Source organism: Triticum aestivum, chromosome 3B (assembly GCF_018294505.1).
Source record: "Triticum aestivum cultivar Chinese Spring chromosome 3B, IWGSC CS RefSeq v2.1, whole genome shotgun sequence".
NCBI classification, from domain to species: Eukaryota; Viridiplantae; Streptophyta; class Magnoliopsida; order Poales; family Poaceae; genus Triticum; species Triticum aestivum.
The window spans coordinates 805,089,888-805,098,598 of record NC_057801.1 but is presented as its reverse complement, the minus strand read 5'-3'; the positions used below and the strand labels follow the sequence as shown (position 1 = coordinate 805,098,598).

The window sequence follows — 8,711 nt, the reverse complement described above, 5'->3', positions numbered from 1 at the left end:
ATATGGGGAATGGGGGGGGGGGCGGCTGGGCCTTTGCCCAGTTGGGCCGGTTGGTGGCCTGGCCGGCTGGGCCGTCTGGCCCAGTGGGGGGTGCGTTTCCCTTTTGTTTTTGTTTCTGTTTTTTTGTTCTTTTTCTGCTGCACTATATTTTTGGTTTAGTAAAATATGAAAATAGCTCCAAAAATAGTGTGTCAAATTAATTGACTGTTCTAAGAAGTTTTACCTCAGAATAAAAATAGTTTAGCATTTGGTAAAATATATTAGGAGTATAACTAATTGTTTTGATGTTGTTTTAATCACTTTAGCGTATTTAAATATTTTATAAGGATGTGGTTACTCCACCAATAATAACCTATGCAATATTTGGTTCACTCCGAACATTTTAGTTTTAATATTTAAAAACTTTTATTCTTTGGTTGATTTTGAATTTGAATCAGTTTCGAACTAACACGAGATTAGGAACCGTAATCGAGGTGACGTGGCATCATTAGCAGAGGTTCACTGTAGCTTAAATATCCGGGCGTCACAAAAACATCCGACCAGAGGGCTGTCTCAAACCGGCCTCAAATGCCCGAGTCGACTGGCACCCGCATATCCATCCCAAATATGGGGCGGATATGGGGAGGCCCGCGCGTGCCTGGCTTCGTCCATCATGTTGGTTCCAGCCCATACTGGCCCACATGCATCCAGATATATTCATCCCCATCCGCTCCTTGTGCCAAACCCTAGCCACTTCACTCCACTCTACTCCACCACCCAAACTCCCGTCCGGTGATCTCCGACCTTCTCTAGCATGGCGGGCAGTGGATCTGACTCCAACCAACACGGAGTCGTTGGCTGGGGTGTCATCCCATGCGGGTCGGAGGAGGCAGTGCCTGACCGATGGTAGGATCTATCTGACATAGTCCATTGCGTCGACGCATCAGATTCTCTAGGGCTAGATCGTCGTGGCCCTCTCGGGAGTCTTCCAATCTATCTTTTCCCATCACCGGTCTGCCGGAGTGTGAATCCTACCAGGATCGGTGTGCCCACCATGGGAAGGAGAGGATCAGGGTCGCTGACGCCCGACTCGCTGCCGACATGGCGGCGGCGGAGGCAAATGAGGCGGTGACGCACACTGCCACAGAGGAAGAAGTCATTCGCCCACATTGTAAGAAGCAGTAGCGGAGGAACAAGCGCTACCTCGCCCGAGAGTAGAATCTGTGGTCCGTGGCATGGACGGAATGTCACCCAAGGAGGAGAAGGAGGGCTGTGACAGGCCGGACAGCTCTGGCAATGAGCAGATCCGTCTTAGTCCGTACTATGTTTTCAACTGCTACTTTGGCAAGAAGGACGTCAAGGGCGCCTGGAAGGGCAAGGGCAGTTGTGGATGTTCTTCTAAATAGGTAGCATGTAGGTAAAACATGTCAAATTTTGGTAGTCCAATGGCATGTCGTGACGTAGTAGCTAGAGGATGTGTGTAATGCATCATTTATGTAGTAGCATGACTTTGTATGAATTTGAGGTATGCTATAATTGAGGTGTCTGATTATGAGAAGGGAACAACTATGCTAGTACTACTACTACTCCATTTGGGAATAAAAATTGTTTCGTGGAAATCAAGTCACAATGAGAACTCCGTGGAAACCATGTTTGACATTTGCAGAAAAGCTCTAAAAACCGTCGTATGTTAGAATATCTTGTACTATGAAGTATAAACATGTTCAGTTCAAAGAATGGATCCATGTTCATTTGGGAGGTAGAAAAGGAAAAAATATGCATAAGCAGCAATGTTGTACAATTGGTCACTATTAATTGGTGACTTTGGTCATAGCTCCTACGGTTGATAAAGATTCAAACATCAAACTTTAAACCCTCGAACAACCTCAACTTCAAAATTTTCAAACAATTTTAAACTTTCACAAATACATTTTATTTGGTTTTTAACTTTATTTGGATTTAATTTGAGCTCATCTTTCCCTAAACTCAACTATTAAATCAAAGGTATTTACTAGGTCTAATTTAATTAATTAAACCATCTTGCATTAGTTTTATTTAAATTAGACCTAGGGTTTCAAACTTATGATCTAAGTGTGTTTGAATTAAATTCAAATATCATTTGGATTTCCTATAGTCAACTAATAATTAAAGTCCATATTATAGCTTCTGAACTCATTTGTATCATAATTTTCTTATTACACAATTTTTATTTGAAAGTTTAACCAATGTAGGTTTAATATCTATTTGAATTTTGGCCTCTTCTGTATTATGTATAAAATATATATTTAAATTATTCACATATGAACTAAAGTGTTTTGAGATGAAACCATATTTCTCTAGGCTCAATTTTCAAAAAAGAATCAACTTATTTTGATTTTTAATTTGCATGTTATGCCCTATTTAAATTTCAATTTATTCTGTTTGAATTTAAATTTTAAATTATTCAAAAGAGAAATTTTTCTGGACAGGGTGAATGTACATTTCATGAGGGTGGTTTTGCAAAATGTATCATGAATTTGGATATGTAGATAAATAGTTATGTGTCTTTTTAGTTCAGGCGGTTTTCTGTAAACTTTTGTTTGGGAAATTTGGACATATAATTCCTGCACTTATATTTCCAGTTTGAATTTGAATTTGGTTTCAAAACTAAATGTCTTTCAAATTCAGTTAGAGAAATGCCAGAGTTTCAAGCTCATTGTTTGGATTTGTGAACTCATCTTCCTGCCAAAATAATTACAAAGCCATTTTAAATAATTTCCCTTTGTGTTTTGAATTGTTTTCAAAATGAATCCAACTCAAGTCATAGAAAAATTAATTGGCTTGATATTCTTGGGACTTATTAAGGTTAGCTTGTGCCCAATAATATTTCAAATGGTTTGGTTTCTAACAAGGCTTGCTAGGGTTTCAACTAGTGATAGTGGGATTTTATCCCTTCTAGGCAACAATCAAGCAAAACAAAGTCAAACACAAGCAATCCTAGGCAATCATATATATTTCTTAGAAAAAAATTATTCCTTGTGAATTTTTTTAACATACCAGATTTAGGGAAATCTGGGATGTGATAGTAAGGAAGACGGCCAATCCCTTTCAAGGTTCAGGCCGGCACCCAAGACTTGATTATACTAGCTAGTGTACTAAATTACGGATGTATCTTAATCCATCCTCCATCAGTTGGTTTATTTTTGCTTATTACCCAGACTAGCTACGGGATGGAACAATATTTGAAAAATGGTGGTGTGTGACCGATTGTCCTCGATGATGACCATTGTCTTTGAACGCGCAATTGGAGCCCTCGATCTTCAGTACTTGGTCGTCCTCTAGTGAGCGACCTTCGATTGTGTGGACGTCCTGCTGAACACGATTGCCATCCATCCGGGTGAACACTTGGTCGGCCATATCGCGAGGGCTTGTTGGCAGTTTTTTTATGATGACAAGCATTGCTCGGCCATGCCCTGAGAGCCTGCTGGTACTCGCCAAGGTCAGCGAAAGTCTGTTGGCCTTCCTCACCCATGAGCGTTTTTAAACTGATTTAGCGCGAAGAAAACCCCTACTCTCTCATCCATATATATATATATAGGGCCTAATATATTTCTCGAGGTTGAATTTGATTGTTGATAAGATTAATAGTATATGAGATGTATCATATGAAAACTATATCATTAGAAGCTCATTCCACCTGTGAATCTAACGGTGTACTTAATGTAACTTGCATGCCATATATTTTTGCTCCAACATGTGGTCTAAAGTAGCCTAGAAAAAAGCATCAGACCTTATATACAGATGGAGGGAGTACTTCTAATTATCTGTAGGGCTAATTAATTGTCTGCCTAATTAATAAATTGCATTAATGACTTAGTTTTAAAACTGATTTGATGCAAAAAAAATCCTATTTAAATGTACCTAATTAATTGCATTACTCTATTTCTATTTTTTTCATTAATGGTTGTGGGCGAACGACTACATACATATTCGTCCCTCATAATATAGATTCAATGCGAAAAAAATCTATTTTTAAATGAACCTAATTAATTGTACATGTAATTAACTGTCTGGATAATTTTCGTATTAATGCTTTGATTTTCAAATTGATTCAGTGCTAGTTTTAAAAATAGTTTTGCATTATTGGCTGTATGATTTGTTCGGTGTGATTACTTTTCTACTTAATTCATTAATTGTCTTATTGACTAGAAAATTAGCTACTTCTAATTATCTCTGGGCCTAATTAACAGCCTTCATATTGGTGAATCGATTTTCCAATTGATTCAGTGCAAAAATATTCCTATTTAACATGATCTAATTAACTGTGCATTTAATTGTCTAATTAATTACATTAATGGCTTGATTTTTAAATTGATTCTCACTCTGTTTCTATATTTTTGCATTAGAGGTTGTGTGCGAACAACTACGTACAGATTCACCTTTAATACTCCCTCCGTTCCTAAATGCAGTGGAGATGCATATATATACATGGAGACCACAGGTTGCAATTAACCTATAACATGGTGAGGAGCCAGCACCGAACCAACGAGTGAAACAATGGAAATAAGCCTGGTGCTGATCGTTGTTGTGTTGTGCTCCACTGCTGCTACCCTAGTTACTTGTAGTAGCGCCGGGTTTCACATGGAGCTCACCCATGTTGATGGCAAGGGGAGCTACACCACGGCGGAGCGCGTGCAGCGCGCCATGGCCAGCAGCCGGCAGCGCCTGGCGTCATTTGCTGACGTGAGCGTGCCAATCCACTGGAACACCAGCCAGTACATTGCTGAGTACCTGATCGGCAACCCACCACAGTGCGCGGAGGCCATCGTCGACACAGCTAGTGACCTCATCTGGACGCAGTGTTCCACCTGCAGCCTCAAAGGATCTTGCGTCATGCAGGGCCTGCCCTACTATAAGGCGTCCAAGTCGGACAGCTTCCATCTCGTGGCATGCAACGACACCTTGTGCTTGGCCAACTTGGAGCACTCGTGCGCCAGGGGCGGCAGCTGTGCTTTCGGGGCCTTCTATGGCGTGGGCGTCGCCAGAGGGTCCATTGGCACTGAGGTCTTTGCCTTCCAAAACGGCACGGCGTGGCTCACGTTCGGCTGCGTCCACTAGCTGATCATCACTCCGGGGTCCCTCGACGGGGCGTCCGGTCTCATAGGTCTTATCCGCGGCCCCCTGTCGCTCATCTTTCAGGTGGGTGTCAAAAAGTTCTCTTATTGTCACACCGCCTCTCTGCGCAGCAACGCCACCGCTAGTGCCAACAACCATCTTTCCGTCAGCGCCTCGGCGAGCCTTAGCGGCGGCAGCCCTGTGATGTCCATGTCTTTCGCGCAAGTCCCAAAAAAGTACCCATTCTACTACGTCCCGCTCATCGGGATAAGCGTGGGACAGACAAGACTGTCCATCCCACCGACGGTGTTTGCTCCGAAACAAAACGGCAGCGGCGGGTTCATTATCGACTCAGGCAACCCCACTACGGCTTTGGCCCATGGGGCTCCGGAGGCAGGTGAACGGGAGCCTCGTGTCGCCATCCGCAAACAGTGGAATGAACCTGTGTATGGCGGTGGCACACGAAAAGACAGTGCCATCCATGGTGCTCCACTTCAGTGGCGGAGCGGACATGGTGCTGCCGCCGGAGAACTACTGGGTGCCGCTTGACAATTCCACGTCATGCATGGTGATGCATACATCCAACGGCATGAGCGTCATCGGCAACTTCCAGTTGCAGAACATGCACCTGCTCTACGACCTTGCCAAGGATGAGCTATCTTTCCAAAGAGTTGAATACAGTCACCGGTAGAAAAAGAGGATTCCGTCCAGCCCCATTAGTCGCGAAACTGTAGGAACCGCGACTAATGAAGTCTTTAGTCGCGGTTCGGCAGACGAACCGCGACCAAAGGCCTGGGCCCAGGGCGCTCGGTGGCCAGCTAGTGCACGTGAGGGGCTTTAGTCGCGGTTGGCCAGGCCAACCGCGACTAAAGCTCCTCCCCTATATATACCAGTTCAGCACGCTCACTTAGCCATTTGGTGCCACTTCTCTTCACAAGCTTCACAAGGGGGTGTAGCTAGGTTTGCTTTTGGTTCCTCTTATGCACACAAGGTGTTTGATGAAATGCCCTAAGAGGGTGAAACAAACATGATATGAAGTGTTGGAGCCACACTTCAGGTTCCTCATTTATTTTTTCCTCCTCGATCGCGGTTAGCAACTTGAACCTTTCATGTATGTGTGTCATTGATAAAATATGCATGTGTGCAGTTCATTGTTTAATTTATATTGTTTGTAGCTAGTTAGTTTAACAAATGCATGATGGTTAATTATATATTTTATATTATAATAATGCAGATGAATCGGCAATGGATGTACGGTAACCGACTCTCCGGCGAGTTCACTACGGGTTTGAAAGATTTCCTCGTAGTGGCTAATGCGAACAAGGAGGGGGGTTTTGTTATCTGTCCATGTGTTATCTGTAAGAATCAGAAGGGTTACTCTTCCTCAAGAGATGTTCACATGCATCTGCTTCGGCACGGTTTCATGCCAAGCTATAATTGTTGGACCAAGCATGGAGAAAGAGGGGTTATAATGGAAGAAGATGAAGAAGGGGATGATTTCATCGATGAAAGCTATCTTGCTCATTTCGGTGATACTTTCATGGAGGATGCTGAAGGTGAAGGGGAAGGTGAAGAAGAGGCACGTGATGATCCCGTTGATGATCTTGGTCGGACCATTGCTGATGCACGGAGACGCTGCGAAACTGAAAAGGAGAGGGAGAATTTGGATCGCATGTTAGAGGATCACAGAAAGGCGCTGTACCCCGGATGCGATGATGGTCTGAAAAAGCTGGGTTGCACACTGGATTTGCTGAAATGGAAGGCAGAGGCAGGTGTAGCTGACTCGGCATTTGAAAACTTGCTGATAATGTTGAAGAATATGTTTCCAAAGGATAACGAGTTGCCCGCCAGTACGTACGAAGCAAAGAAGGTTGTCTGCCCTCTAGGTTTAGAGGTTCTGAAGATACATGCATGCATCAACGACTGCATCCTCTACCGCGGTGAATACGAGAATTTGAATGAATGCCCGGTATGCACTGCATTGCGTTATAAGATCAGAGGCGATGACCCTGGTGACGATGTTGAGGGCCAGAAACCCAGGAAGAGGGTTCCCGCCATGGTGATGTGGTATGCTCCTATAATACCACGGTTGAAACGTCTGTTCAGGAACAAAGAGCATGCCAAGTTGTTGCGATGGCACAAAGAGGACCGTAAGTCGGACGGGGAGTTGAGACACACCGCAGATGGAACGCAATGGAGAAAGATCGACAGATGGTTCAAAGATTTTGCAGCTGACGCAAGGAACATAAGATTTGCTCTAAGTACGGATGGCATGAATCCTTTTGGCGAGCAGAGCTCCAGCCATAGCACCTGGCCCGTGACTCTATGCATCTACAACCTTCCTCCTTGGTTGTGCATGAAGCGGAAGTTCATTATGATGTCAGTGCTCATCCAAGGTCCGAAGCAACCCGGCAACGACATCGATGTGTACCTAAGGCCATTAGTTGATGAACTTTTACAGCTGTGGGGTGGTGTCCGTGTGTGGGATGAGCACAAACAAGAGGAATTTGACCTACGAGCGTTGCTTTTCGTAACCATCAACGATTGGCCTGCTCTTAGTAACCTTTCAGGACTGTCAAATAAGGGATACAATGCATGCACGCACTGCTTACATGAGACTGAAAGTGTACATTTGCCAAATTGTAAGAAGAACGTGTACCTTGGGCATCGTCGATTTCTTCCGAAAATTAATCCAGTAAGAAAGAAAGGCAAGCATTACAACGGCAAGGCAGATCACCGGCCGAAGCCTGCGGAACGCACTGGTGCTGAGGTATTTGATATGGTCAAGGATTTGAAAGTCATCTTTGTAAAGGGTCCTGGCGGACAATCAGTTCCGAAGGGAGCTGACGGGCACGCAGCCATGTGGAAGAAGAAATCTATATTCTGGGAGCTAGAATATTGGAAAGTCCTAGATGTCCGCTCTGCAATCGACGTGATGCACGTTACGAAGAATATTTGCGTGAACCTCCTAAGCTTCTTGGGCGTGTATGGGAAGACAAATGATACAAAGGAAGCACGGCAGGACCAGCAACGTTTGAAAGACCCTGATGACCGGCATCCGGAATGGTTTCAAGGTCGTGCCAGCTACGCTCTGACCAAAGAAGAGAAGGTCATCTTTTTTGAATGCCTGAGCAGTATGAAGGTCCCCTCTGGATTCTCGTCCAATATAAAGGGAATAATAAACATGGCGGAGAAAAAGTTCCAAAACCTGAAGTCTCACGACTGCCACGTGATTATGACGCAATTGCTTCCGATTGCTTTGAGGGGGCTCCTGCCGGAAAATGTTCGAGTAGCCATTGTGAAGCTATGTGCATTCCTCAATGCAATCTCTCAGAAGGTAATCAATCCAGAAGTTCTACCACGGTTACAGAACGATGTGATCCAATGCCTTGTCAGTTTCGAGTTGGTGTTCCCGCCATCCTTCTTCAATATTATGACGCACCTCCTGGTTCACCTAGTCGAAGAGATTTTCGTTCTCGGTCCTGTATTTCTACACAATATGTTCCCCTTCGAGAGGTTCATGGGAGTATTAAAGAAATATGTTCGTAACCGTGCTAGGCCAGAAGGAAGCATCGCCAAGGGCTATGTAAATGAGGAGGTAATTGAGTTTTGTGTTGACTTTGTTCCTGACCTTAAGC

General features: G+C 44.0%; 1 pseudogene; it reads left to right on the top strand.

Moving 5' to 3' along the window:
• The first annotated feature begins 4,515 nt into the window (after positions 1-4,515).
• LOC123067963 (aspartic proteinase nepenthesin-1-like) lies at positions 4,516-5,764 on the top strand (annotated as a pseudogene).
• Positions 5,765-8,711: the final 2,947 nt, after the last annotated feature.